Below are 15148 nucleotides of genomic sequence, written 5' to 3'. Positions count from 1 at the left end.
AATTTGGAAGCTTACCTTCATCTGCAATTTTCTGGAAGAGTTTGAGTAAGATAGGTGTTAGCTCTTCTCTAAATTTTTGGTAGAATTCAGCTGTGAAGCCATCTGGTCCTGGGCTTTTGTTTGCTGGAAGATTTCTGATTACAGTTTCGATTTCCTTGCTTGTGATGGGTCTGTTAAGGTCTTCTATTTCTTCCTGGTTCAGTTTTGGAAAGTTATACTTTTCTAAGAATTTGTCCATTTCTTCCAAGTTGTCCATTTTATTGGCATAGAGCTGCTGGTAGTAGTCTCTTATGATCCTTTGTATTTCAGAATTGTCTGTTGTGATCTCTCCATTTTCATTTCTAATCTTGTTGATTTGGTTCTTCTCTCTTTGTTTCTTAATGAGTCTTGCTAATGGTTTCTCAATTTTGTTTATCTTTTCAAAAAACCAGCTTTTTGCTTTGTTGATTTTTGCTATGGTCTCTTTTGTTTCTTTTGCATTTATTTCTGCCCTAATTTTTAAGATTTCTTTCCTTCTACTAACCCTGGGGTTCTTCACTTCTTCCTTCCCTGGTTGCTTTAGGTGTGCTACTGCCACTAAGTCGCTTCAGTCATGTCCGACTCTGTGCGACCCCATAGATGGCAGCCCACTAGGCTTCCCCGTCCCTGAGATTTTCCAGGCAAGAATACTGAAGTGGGTTGCCATTTCCTCCTCCAATGCATGAAAGTGAAAAGTGAAAATGAAGTCGCTCAGTCGTGTCCGACTCGCAGCGACCCCATGGATTGTAGCCCACCAGGCTCCTCCGTCCATGGGATTTTTCAGGCAAGAGTACTGGAGTGGGGTGCGATTGCCTTCTCCAGCTTTAGGTGTAGAGTTAGGTTATTTATTTGACTTTTTTCTTGTTGCTTGAGGTAAGCCTGTAATGCTGTGAACCTTCCCCTTAGCACTGCTTTTACAGTATCCCATAGGTTTTGGGTTGTTGTGTTTTCATTTTCATTCATTTCTATGCATATTTTGATTTCTTTTTTGATTTCTTCTATGATTTGTTGGTTATTCAGAAGCGTGTTATTTAGCCTCTATATGTTTGAATTTTTAAGTTTTTTTTTTTTTCCCCTGTGATTGAGAGCTAATCTTTCTTACTGTGTTGTGATCAGAAAAGATGACTGGAATGATTTCAATTTTTTTTAATTTACCAAGGCTAGATTTATGGCCTAGGATGTGATCTATTCTGGAGAAGGTTCTGTGTGCACTTGAGAAAAAGGTGAAATTGATTGTTTTGGGGTGAAATGTCCTATAGATATCAATTAGGTCTAGATGGACCATTGTGTCATTTAAAGTTTGTGTTTCCTTGTTAATTTTCTGTTTAGTTGATCTATCCATAGGTGTGAGTGGGGTATTAAAGTCTCCCACTATTATTGTGTTATTGTTAATTTCCCCTTTCATACTCATTAGCATTTGCCTTACATATTGTGGTGCTCCTATGTAAGGTGCATATATATTTATATTTGTTATATCTTCTTCTTGGATTGATCCTTTGATCATTATGTAGTGTCCTTCTTTGCCTCTTTTCACAACCTTTATTTTAAAGTCTATTTTATCTGATATGAGTATTGCGACTCCTGCTTTCTTTTGGTCTCCATTTGCATGAAATTTTTTTTCCAGCCCTTCACTTTCAGTCTGTCTGTGTCCCTTGTTTTGAGGTGGGTCTCTTATAGACAGCATATATAAGGGTCTTGTTTTTGTATCCATTCAGCCAGTCTTTGTCTTTTGGTTGGGGCATTCAAGCCATTTACATTTAAGCTAATTATTGATAGGTATGGTCCCGTTGCCATTTACTTTGTTGTTTTGGGTTCACGTTTATACAACCTTTCTGTGTTTCCTGTCTAGAGAAGATCCTTTAGCATTTGTTGAAGAGCTGGTTTGACGGTGCTGAATTCTCTCAGTTTTTGCTTGTCTGTAAAGCTTTTGAATTCTCCTTCATATCTGAATGAGATCCTTGCTGGGTACGGTAATCTGGGTTGTAGGTTATTCTCTTTCATTACTTTATGTCCTGCCATTCCCTTCTGACCTGAAGAGTTTCTATTGATAGATCAGCTGTTATCCTTATGCGAACCCCTTTGTGTGTTATTTGCTGTTTCTCCCTTGCTGCTTTTAATATTTGTTCTTTGTGTTTGATCTTTGTTAATTTGATTAATATGTATCTTGGGGTGTTTTGCCTTGGGATTATCCTGTTTGGGACTCCCTGGGTTTCTTGGACCTGTGTGACTATTTCCTTCCCCATTTTAGGGAAGTTTTCAGCTATTATCTCCTCGAGTATTTTCTCATAGCCTTTCTTGTTGTCTTCTTCTTCTGGGACTCCTATGATTCTAATGTTGGGGCGTTTCACATTGTCCCAGATGTCAAGGTTTCCTGGTTAGGGAAGCTTGCGTCAGTGTTCTGGTGTGTGGAACTGGATTTCTTCTCTCTGGAGTGCAATGGAGTGTCCAGTAGTGAGTTTTGAGATGGGAAAGTTTGCCCCTTTCCCCTCCCCCCCGCCTCCTGCCTCCGGCGGGGGATGGGCTGGCCCACAGCCATCTAGCTCTTCTCTGGAATTGCTCAGTCCTTGCTTTGTTCTGCGAACGGGCCAGCAGTGTGTTTGGCTAGCGCTTTTCGCCGGTTAATTTTCTCTCTCTCTCTTGCTATCCCACAGTTTAAGTTGCTATCTCAGGTTAGCTCCCTCCGATTGCCATCAGAGCATTCAGGCCTGGTCCTTACCCTAAACAATGTTGCCCACTCCTCTCCGTTTAGCCCCCACTTGCTGGTGGTGGATGTGAGCATCTGGGGTACTTTTCTGCTGGGAGTTTCTTTTAGGCATGTAATCTGTGGGTTTTATTTATTTTTTCCTCCCAGTTAGGTTGCCCTCCAAGATTTGAAAACTTTCCCCAGACCCGCCAGTGAGAGGGTTTCCTGGTGTTTGGAAACTTCCTCTATTAAGACTCCCTTCCTGGGACAGGTCTCCATCCCTAGCTCTTTTGTCTCTCTTTTTATCTTTTATATTTTGTCCTACCTCCTTTTAAAGACAATGGGCTGCTTTTCTGGGTGCCTGATGTCCTCTGCTAATGATCAGAAGTTGTTTTGTGGTTTGCTCAGCGTTCAACTGTTCTTTCAATGAATTTGTAGGGGAGAAAGTGGTCTCCCCATCTTATTCCTCTACCATCTTCTAACACTCTTTAATACACTTTTATTAATGAAAATGATATGTCTGTCAACTGTAAAAAGTTCTCTTCATACTTCTTAACAACTTGAAAATAGAATATTGTGACCTGTTTAAAAATCCTCTAGGACAAAACTCACAGAGGAATTTAAATTCATTTGTTAAAATATTAAAGTGTATACCTTCTAATTAGCTTGCAAAGACAAACTAATTAGCATCAAGAAAGATGGACATTTGCTTGCCAAGGAGCAACACAATTGCCTGAATAGTGCTGGAGGAAAAGAAAAACTGGGTATCACAATTTGGTAAATGCAGCCACAATGTCTTTTTTCATTTTACCTACACACTTTAACGAAGCATTTCTCTTAGCTATAAAAGATATTAAAATAAACTTTTAAAATAAGCTGAACTTAGAACCAAATCAAGTAGTATCACAAAGTATTTAAACCAAGATGATAAATATCTTTTAATTATAACTAATCATAGTCATAATAATAATAATTTTGTGACAATAAAGGGCTTTGCCCCATTACTAAATAAAATATTTTATTTCACTTTTGTTTCCTCCAGTTAAAATGTTTGCATATGTTCTATTATGTATGACCATATTCCTGCAATACTGCATATATAATTTATAAATCAATAAATATGCATATTTGGGGCTAAGTACTCAAAAAAGTTTATTGATATGATATATAATTTTAGAACTCTGAGCAACTACTACTTTTAGGAGGTTCACTTTTACTTCCTTCTTCTAACCCTTTCAATAAAATTTCTCAGATGGAATTTCCAATTTTAGCAAATAAATGAAAAATGTGGGCACAGAAAAGTCTTTCCTTTTACCTTTGAAGGTGTGCTCAGAATCCACCTATGTGTAAAGCAATCTTTAGCACTAATCCCAAATCAAAGCTGAACTAGATAAGTGTGGTGGGGCTAACAGACATAAATAAAAGGTTGTATAGTCAGTAGCTCCCCAATATGCTACTGGAGATCAGTGGAGAAATAACTCCAGAAAGAATAAAGAGATGGAACCAAACAAAAACAACACTCAGTTGTGGATGTGACTGGTGATGGAAGTCCAATATGTAAAGAGCAATACTGCATAGGAACCTGGAATGTTAGGTCCATGAATCAGGGCAAATTGGAAGTGGTCAAACAGAAGATGGAATGTCGACATTTTAGGAATCAGCGAACTTAAATGGACTGGAAAGGGTGAATTTAGCTCAGATGACCATTATATCTACTACTGTGGGCAAGAATCCCTTAGAAGAAATGGAGTAGCCCTCATAGTCAACAAAAGAGTCCAACATGAAGTACTTGGATTCAGTCTCAAAACTGACAGAATAATCTCTGTTCATTTCCAAGGCAAACCATTCAGTATCATGGTCATCCAAGTCTATGTCCTGACTTAGTAATGCTAAAGAAGCTATGAAGTTCTATGAACAGTTCTATGAAGACCTACAAGACCTTTTAGAACTAATGCCCCAAAAAGATGTCCTTTTCATTATAGGGGAATGGAATGCAAAAGTAGGAAGTCAAGAAGCACCTGGAGTAACAGGCAAATTTGGCTTTGAAGTACAGAATGAAGCAGGGAAAAGGCTAATAGAGTACTGGTCATAGCAAACACCCTCTTCCAACAGCACAAGAGAAAACTCTACAGATGGACATCACCAGATGGTCAATACTGAAATCAGATTTATTATATTCTTTGCAGCCAGGGAGTGCACTGTGGCTCAGATCATGAACTCCTTATTGCCAAATTCAGACTTAAATTGAAGAAAGTAGGGGAAACCACTAGACCATTCAGGTATGGCCAAAATCAAATCCCTTACAATTATACAGTGAAAGTGAGAAATAGAGTCAAGGGAATATATCTGATAGAGTGCCTGATGAACTATGGACAGAGGTTCATGACATTGTACAGGAGACAGGGATCAAGAACATCCCCAAGAAAAAGAAATGCAAAAAAGCAATATGGCTGCCTGAAGAGGCCTTACAAATAGCTGTCAAAAGAAGAGAAGCAAAAAGTAAAGGAGAAAAAGAAAGATATATCCATTTGAATGCAGAGTTCCAAAGAATGGTAAGGAAAGACAAGAAAGCCTTCCTCAGTGATCAGTGCAAAGAAATAGAGGAAAACAATAGAATGGGAAAGACTAGTGATCTCTTGAAAAAATCAGAGATACCAAGGGAACATTTCATGCAAAGATGGGCACAATAAAGGACAGAAATGGTATGGACCTAACAGAAGCAGAAGATATTAAGAAGAGGTGGGTAGGATACATGGAAAAACTGTACAAAACAGATCTTCATGATCCAGATAATCACAATGGTGTGATCACTCACCTAGAGCCAGACATCCTGGAATGTGAAGTCAAGTGGGCCTTAAGCATCACTATGAACAAAGCTAGTGGAGGTGATGGAATTCCAGTTGAGCTATTTCAAATCCTAAAAGATGATGCTGTGAAAGTGCTGCACTCAATATGCCAGCAAATTGGGAAAACTCAGCAGTGGCCACAGGACTGGAAAAGGTCAGTTTTCATTCCAATCCCAAAGAAAGACAATGCCAAATAATGCTCAAACTACTGCACAATTGCACTCATCTCACATGCTAGCAAAGTAATGCTCAAAATACTCCAAGCCAGGCTTCAACAATATGTGAACAATGAAATTCCAGATGTTCAAGCTGGTTTTAGAAAAGGCAGAGGAACCAGAGATCAAATTGCCAACATCCGCTGGATCATCGAAAAAGCAAGAGAGTTCCAGAAAAAACATCTACTTCTGCTTTATTGGCTATGCCAAAGCCTTTGACTGTGTGGATCACAACAAACTGTGGAAAATTCTGAAGGAGATGGGAATACCAGACCACCTGACCTGCCCCTTGAGAGATCTGTATGCAGGTCAGGAAGCAACAGTTAGAACTGGACATGGAACAACAGACTGGTTCCAAATAGGTAAAGGAGTATATCAAGGCTGTATATTGTCACCCTGCTTATTTAACTTATATGAAGAGTACAACATGAGAAATGCTGGACTGGATGAAGCACAAGCTGGAATCAAGATTGCCAGGAGAAATATCAATAACCTCAGATATGTAGATGATACCACCCTTATGGCAGAAAGAGAAGAACTAAAGAGCCTCTTGATGAAAGTGAAAAAGGAGAGTGAAAAAGTTGGCTTAAAGCTCCACATTCAGAAAACTGAGATCATGGCATCCAGTCCCATTATTTCATGGAAAATAGATGGGGAAACAGTGGAAAGAGTGGCTGACTTCATTTTTCTGGGCTCCAAAATCACTGCAGACGGTGACTGCAGCCATGAAATTAAAACAATCTTACTCCTTGGAAGGAACGTTTTGAGCAACCTAGACAGCATATTAGAAAGCAGAGACATTACTTTGCCAACAAAGGTCTGTCTAGTCAAGGCTATGGTTTTTCTAGTGGTCATGTATGGATGTGAGAGTTGGACCATAAAGAAAGCTGAGCACCGAAGAATTAATGCGTTTGAACTGTGATGTTGGAGAAGAGTCTTGAGAGTCCCTTGGACTGCAAGGAGATCCAACAAATCTGTCCTAAAGGAAATCAGTCCTGAATAATCATTGGAGTGACTGATGCTGAAGCTGAAACTCCAATATTATGGCCACCTAATGCAAAGAACTGACTCATTTGAAAAGACCCTGATACTGGGAAAGATTGAAGGCAGGAGGAGAAGGTGACGGCAGAGGATGAGATGGTTGGATGGTATCACTGACTCAGCGGACATGAGTTTAAGTAAACTCCAGGAGTTTGTGATGGACAGGGAGGCCTGGTGTGCTGCAGTCCATGGGGTTGCAAAGAGTCTGACATGACTGAGTGACTGAACTGAACTGAACTGAAGACAACTGGGTTAGTGGTTAGCCTAAAGTGGGAAAATGTGACATTTCTAGCTATTCATTTGTTTCAGAGATTTTTCTTGAGTTCCAACAGGCTCTACCCCAGATTCCAGAGAAATAGAGTTAACTTTAAAATTCATTCATTCTTGGAAGAAGTAGACACAGCTCATCTTCTCTTTGCCTAGGGAGGAGCCACAAGAATCCTATCTTAGAAATAAGGAAGCCATGTAGCCCCTCTGTGAAACAGTTATACAAATTGCATTTGCAGTGTATCTTTAAATTGCAGGGAGCAGAAGCACACCTGTGATTTTAAAATATTCCTAACAGTGTCCTCTGGATATGCTCCACCTTCAGCTACAAACATTCTGCCGGCAAAGCTATTCCAGTCACTCTATTTCCTTCCTCAGCCCTTCTGTTCCTCTGCCCACACGTTTCAGGAAACTACCAGAAGCCACCAGGCAGGCAGCTGCCACCGCGCACCGAGTAAGGATGATGATTTTAACTTCTTGGGGTACATTTTCCGAATGCCAGAAAAAGCAGAATCAGAGAAAACTAGCCATCTGACCATGGCACCATACAGGCAAGAGGGTAAATTCTATTCTGCTCCCAGTTATAGAAGAGGGCAACTATTTCAAGATCTGTTTTGCGTGCTTGTGGTTCAGAAACATTTTCCCTGAATATACACTGGCAAAATCACTCTGACTTTTAATACAGCCCTGAGAAAATACCAAAAATCTGTAAAACAGGCTTACCACTGCACAACACACTCCCATGGGAGATTGGCGCTATGGTTTCCCTCTTCTCTTTGGGTTCCTTCTTTCCAACTTTCAAAGAAACACCCATCAGAGTTTAATGAAAAGTAACGTGAAACAACAAGATACACCGTTTCAGGATAGACAGGTATGTAGAGAAAGTATAAAGAAATGCACCAACCAAATTCATTATCATATTTCTCACATAGAGGGGAGGCAGAGCAATGTCAGCAGGGAGGAAACCCTCTACCAGGAGGTAAGCTCTGTGTCCAAAACTGGGGTGGAGGGGCTGCTGGGTGATTGTCGCAAGTTTCACTATCTCTTGGGAGTCTTAAGAATAGTTTGTATTACATTATTTTTTAACCCTAATTCTTTGATTCCATATGACACCAACGTTTTCATTACCTAAACACTCAGGAGAAAGAGACTGAGATCTGGAATCAGATAAGCCGAAGTCAAAACCAGCTCTGTCACTTACCAGGTTAGGTAGTTTTCTTAACCTTTCTAAGCATTGGTTTTATTCATCTGAAAAATAAGCAGAAATCATAGTATCTATTTCAAAGGTGGTTGGAAGAAATAAACTCATGAATGCAAGAACTGAGTACTGTGCCTAGTATATATGAAGTACTCGATAAATGTTGTTGTTTTAGTAGCTAAATCCAACTCTTTTGAGACCCCATGGATTGTAGCCCACCAGGCTCCTCTATCCATGGAATTTTCCAGGCAAGAATTCTAGAGTGGGTTGCCATTCTAGAATGGCTAGAATAGACTGAAGCTCAGTTTCAGTCCACATTCAGAAAACTGAGATCATGGCATCCAGTCCCATTATTTCATGGAAAATAGATGGGGAAACAGTGGAAAGAGTGGCTGACTTCATTTTTCTGGGCTCCAAAAGGGGATCTTACCAAGCCAAAGAATGAACCCATGTCTCCTGCATTGGCTAAGCGAAGTCTTTACCAGTGAGCCAACAGAGAAGCATTAGTCATCATCAGTTATTACTTTACGCTCTCTCAATGACTCACCTAGTAACAATCTACTCTAATTTGGACTGCATTCACTGAGTAGCCCTTTTCATCTGGTCCTTCTTAAGTAGCAAGCAATGTATAGAATACCAAAAGATATGAATATCCATCAGAGGAAGCCATGCCCTTTGAGCCCAAATTCCACATTCCCCAATGTCTTAAAACCAACATCTTCTGCCTCAGAAAGCAGCCACTCATATTATTTTTAGCTTCAGGGATTAGGAATGGATTGGATCTAGTGTTAATGCACCAGAAAATGGTTTTATTTGACAGTAATATCAGAATAGTTTCACTGTAAGCTAGATACCATATACATATATTCAGCATGTTGGTTTTCCCACAGTTCGAGACCTGAACATTATGATAACAATATACACAAACATATAGTGACCACAAACAGGTAGTCAGTATCAGTGTCTTTAGCTGTCTGAAACCAAGAACCTCCGTAGCATGTAAGGCAACTTCTAAGAACCTTGCTTCAAGACAAAACTGCCCAGCATTCACCAATACTACCTGGCAGCATAAAATACCATCAGATGTTCTTTCTGCTGAAGGGTTTTCCATGGAATAACGCAACTCTGACATACAATGGGATGCATTCAGCCCTTAAGCTGCCATCTCTGCAGACATGCTGGCTATTCTCCATAGACTGAGGATGGCTCTTTGTGAGACCAAAGAGGTAATTTCAACAGCAGCATCAGTCGCTTGGCTAATTGTTATCGGCATTGCTCAGGGAGTCATGAGGGTGGGAGTTAATCCAGGAGAGGTTTCAAAGCCTTTGCTAGTAGCATAAAGACCACATCTGCTGCCTGACCACTGGCCATGGCCAATGAGCAGAGCCAAGATGCATTCTATTTTCACCTAATTTTGTTCACTCTCCTCATAGTGGTAAATCTACCCACGTTAACTATGGAAAGTTTATATTACATACATTTATTTACAGGATTTGTGGAAAGGCTACATTTTTCTTTGGAGTTGCCTAATGCAGGAACTTTAAGCAGGTGTGTCCTCTGGTTTCAGGATGTGGCTGATAAATGAAGAAGGCCACTCCTTTTATCTTTTAGGTTGATTATCCCTGATCTTGAAGATAAACTGACTCAATTATTATCATTGACTTTCAGCTCTCAGCCACAACCCACACCAGTCAATCTTTGTATTGTGATCAGGTTCTCTTATTTACCAGCACTTTATCTGTCTTAGTCTGTGGCTCCATGGAGGTTTCTGTTACCCCAAATCCAAGTCTGAGTCCTGTTTAGAATCAGGATTTCGTGACTATAGGCCTATACTTGGTCAACAGCAGGAATGCCCTATCTGAATAAATCCACCGTAGCTGCCATATTCTTTATAAGATGTACACTTGCATCACTATCTTTAGTTTGAGATTAGTCCTTCCAGGTATCTAATGATATCTGCTTTTCAGCTCTGAGATCTCTACTGGAACATAACTGAGGATCACAAGGGAGAGGCAGTGTCTCATTATCAAAAACAGCACTCCTCTCCACCAGATTCTGCCCTCTCTACCACGCCCCCAGACCCCCACTCCCCCTGTTTCATCCTGATCTACAGCTCTTAGACACTGATATGGATGAAATCCAAGTTCAGAACTCATCATTACTTTCTACTTGTTTGTATCAAGCATAATATACTGAGAGTCAGGATGTCTTTTAATTACATAAAGATGAGCGTCTACTCTCAAGGGACTTTCACTTTAAAAAACAAAAACAGCCAGATGTAAAGAAACTGACCTCAAACACATGAAACATAATTTAAGTACTAAAACAAAATATACAGTTTCATCTATAAACATGTCTTTAGGTCTGTTTTGATGTAAAACTTCCATTGCTTTCCTGGAATGGCTTCAAAACAGTCCTTTTTTTCTACAAAAGCTCTGTTTAAGGAAAGATCTATGTTGGTCTGAGCTCTTACACTTTTCTGATTCAAACTTAAGCAGACTGGCATTGTGCATATCGTGCATATAAATTTATAAGCATACAATTTCTTGAAAATTGACCTCAAAAAAAGTATGTGAATGGGCCTCAAACAATGGCTGGCAAATAATAATAATGGGCACACAATACATCCAAAAGATGAATTCAACCATTTTGTCATAAATTATGATTTACATTTTTTTCTATGTAAGATTCTACAAGAGACAATGATTATTTTTTCTTGCATTAATATCTAAATTCTAGCTCCAGAAAAAAAACTTGGAAAAGAGAGTCAGGGACACTTACATATGCATTCCAAGAGGAAAATAGAAACACAGACAAATTCTATAAGAACAACCTATAACTGGTGGACCTGTTATCAAACACTTTCTTCCAAAATTCTATAGCATTAAGAAGTCTATTTTCATGGGGTTAAAAAAGAAAAAAAACAGAAATTCCCTTTAAAAAAGTAAAACTCTTACAAGAGAAAAAATTAATTAATTAAGAAACATGGTCATTCATTCAGTTTTTCTCTGGCAGCCATTTTGTTTCCTACTCAGTATATAAAGTCAGTAACTCTAAAACAATAAAGACGGGATGGGGAAACTCCTTACTAATGAAACACTTGAAATGAGCTCCCTAAATACTTTAACTAGCATTTAATTTATTTTTAATCAGGTGCTTATCATTTGTTAAATAAATTCCAAAGGCCCCAAGATTCCACAGCCCTTAGATAGGCTAATCTCCCATTGGGAAGCAACACATATTAAATAGTTGCTAAACCTTGGTAAATACACTTTTAATAATTAATTCTAGAAGTATTTAACTTGCAGTAATATACTGGATATTTTCAGCAATATTGTAATCCATGGGATATTGCCGAGGGATTTCTCAGATTAACACAATTGGGTCCCCGAGTCCCATCTGTATACCTCATTCTGAATTAACAGCAGGTGATTCAACACATGGCTCCCAGCCTCTCTGTGTCTGAGTGACCAATGATTTTTATTACCCTATCAGTGAGATCAAATCAGTGAAATGCATCAGCGAAGGAAATGCTTACTAAGGGATGAGACAGACAGTGGCTTGCAAGTCAACCTGGGTTTTCGAAAATGATAACTACTGAAAAGAAAAATTACTTTTCCTGTTGAGATGTGTAAATATTATGTAGATATTCTAACTCAATCTCTATGATGGATCGTGCTCAATTTTAAACATATTTCAGTAATGCCTTAATTTAATAGGATGGAAGATACCCAAGATGTTGAAGGATCAAGGTGAGAATAAATTTTCTTGCACAGATGGTTTGGTCCTGTTTTTTAAAATCCCTGGGATTCTTACACTTCTCACTCCATAAAAACAAGGCTTTACATTCTTTCCTTCTTTAAAAAAGACATAAGTGGCCAGTTTCATATATACTCTATATGGCCAGTCCAGTTCTGCTGAGCCTTCTTTAACATGATTTTACTTTCCCCCAACCCTTATTGGTCGTAAATTGCAACTCACAGTTTAGTTTAGTCGCTCAGTCGTGTCCAACTTGTTGTGACCCCATGGACTGCAGCATGACAGGATTCCCTGCCCATCACCAACTCCCGGAGCCTTCTCAAATTCATGTCTATGGAGTCAGTGATGCCATCCAACCATCTCATCCTCTGTCATCCCCTTCTCCTGTCTTCAATCTTTCCCAGCATCAGGGTCCTTTCCAGTGAGTCAGCTCTTTGTATCAGGTCGCCAAAGCATTGGAGCTTCAGCTTCAGCATCAGTGTTTCCAGTGAATATTCAGGACTGATTTCCTTTAGGATGGACTGGTTGGATCTCCTTGCAGTCCAAGGGACTCTCAAGAGTCTTCTCCAACACCACAGTTCAAACGCATCAATTCTTCAGCACTCAGCTTTATTTATAGTCCAGCTCTCACATCCATACATGACTACTGGAAAAACAATAGCCTTGACTAGACCAACCATTGTTGGCAATATAATGTCTCTGCTTTTTAATATGCTGTCTAAGTTTGTCATAGCTTTTCTTCCAAGGAGTAAGAGTCTTATAATTTCATGGCTGCAGTCACCATCTGCAGTGATTTTAGAGCCCAAAAAAATAAAGTCTCTCACTGTTTCCATTGTTTTCCCATCTATTTGCCATGAAGTGATGAGACCGGATGCCATGATCTTAGTTTCCTGGATGTTGAGTTTTAAGTCAACTTTTTCAGTCTCCTCTTTCATTTTCATCAAGAGTCTCTTTAGTTCTTTGCTCTCTGCCATAAGGGTAGTGTCATCTACAGCTGAGATTATTGATATTTCTCCCAACAATCTTGATTCCAGCTTGTGCTTCATCCAGCCTGGCATTTCTCATGATGTACTCTGCATAGAAGTTAAATAAGCAGGGTGATACTATACAGCCTTAATGTACTCCTTTCCCAATTTGGAACCAGTCTGTTGTTCCATGTCCAGTTCCCACTGTTACTTCCTGACCTACAGACAGGTTTCTCAGGAGGCAGGTAAGATGGTCTGGTATTCCCATCTCTTGAAGAATTTTCCACAGTTTGTTGTGATCCACACAGTCAGAGGCTTTGGCATAGTCAATAAAGCAGAAATAGATGTTTTTCTGGAACTCTCTTGCTTTTTCGATGATCCAGCAGATGTTGGCAATTTCACCTCTGGTTTCTCTACCTTTTCTAAAACCAGCTTGAACATCTGGACGTTCACAGTTCACGTACTGTTGAAGCCTGGCTTGGAAAATTTTAAGCATTACTTTGCTATCATGTGAGATGACTGCAATTATGCAGTAGTTTGAGCATTCTTTGGGATTGCCTTTCTTAGGGATTGGAATGAAAACTGACCTTTTCCAGTCCTGTGGCCACTGCTGAGTTTTCCCAATTTGCTGGCATATTGAGTGCAGCACTTTCACAGCATCATCTTTTAGGATTTGAAATAGTTCAACTGAAATTCCATCATCTCCACTAGCTTTGTTCATAGTGATGCTTCCTAAGGCCCACTTGACTTCACATTCCAGGATGTCTGGCTCTAGGTGAGTGATCACACCATTGTGATTATCTGGGTCGTGAAGATCTTTTCTGTATAGTTCTTCCATGTATTCTTGCCACCTCTTCTTAATATCTTCTGTTTCTGTTAAGTCCATACCATTTCTGTCCTTTACTGAGCCCATCTTTGCATGAAATGTTCCCTTGGTATCTCTCATTCTCTTGAAGAGATCTCAAGTCGTTCCCTTTCTATTGTTTTCCTCTATTTCTTTGCATTGATCGCTGAGGAAGGCTTTCTTATCTTTCCTTGCTATTCTTTGGAACTCTGCATTCAAATGGGTCTATCTTTCCTTTTCTCCTTTGCCTTTAGCTTTTCTTCTCAGCTATTTGTAAGACCTCCTCAGACAGCTATTTTGCCTTTTTGCATGTCTTTTTCTGGGGGATGGTCTTGATCACTTCCTCCTGTACAATGTCACAAGCTCTATGTTAAAACTGAAGTCAGGCAGCGACCTTTGTCTGGAGGGGAAACAGGCCACTTCCCGACCCGGACTGACAGAGACCACAGGCTGACCAGCAGATGGTGCTGCTGAGCAGGCAACCGCAGGGGCTGTGAACTCCTTGGCGCTCCAGGACTGCCTAACCGACTCTCTCCGGAGGATGTCTTCTATTAATAATACAGCTAGTCAGTTATCCCACTGGGGAAGGGCTTCTCCTTTCCCCATCTCCTTCTCCTCCACTTCTTTTTTCAGTTTCATAAATGTGTTCTTTGTAGTCTCAAAAAAAAAAAAAAAAAAAAAAAAACCCAGCCATGGCCTGTCCCCAGCACCGTTCCTGCAGGGCATGGTGAAATACCTGTGTAAACAGGCACGTGCCTGCGGCCTTTTCACTCAAAAAGAAGTCTCCTGCTTCCCTCACTGGCTAACGGAAGCTCCGCCAACGACGATGTTTTAGTAGTGATAAAAATCAAACATTTTCTGGAGCCATTATAATCTAAAATGTTAATGCAGTTTACTTTTTAAAAGGTGATCGATAGATGGGGGGAAAGTGCCCATAAATTACTAAAGGCAAAAAAAAAAAGTCTATTAGCTCGCCGTGGATTTTGCAGTATTTGTCGGTCACTGTGTTTTACTGGGGGCGTGGCTGGAGGGGAGAAGATTTTTAATTTGCTGAAATCTTGAGTTTTGCTTTGTTTTGTTTTTAAATACCTATCTTTGTCTTTCTCTTTTCAAGAGGGCTATTTTTAACATGAGTCATTTAGGAAATGTAATTCTAATGCGGTATAGCTATAGGTTTCAATTAAGGTTCTACCTTTCTGACAGCCTTTACATTACATGTTTTATGAAATCATTAACTATTGTCATGTTTCTATTATGATACTATTAGGAAATAAAGAGACTTATGTAAATGGAGATGTAAAAGAAATGTATG

Source organism: Cervus canadensis, chromosome 2 (assembly GCF_019320065.1).
Source record: "Cervus canadensis isolate Bull #8, Minnesota chromosome 2, ASM1932006v1, whole genome shotgun sequence".
In the NCBI taxonomy this organism is placed as follows: domain Eukaryota; kingdom Metazoa; phylum Chordata; class Mammalia; order Artiodactyla; family Cervidae; genus Cervus; species Cervus canadensis.
Note: the sequence above shows the minus strand (reverse complement) of the source record.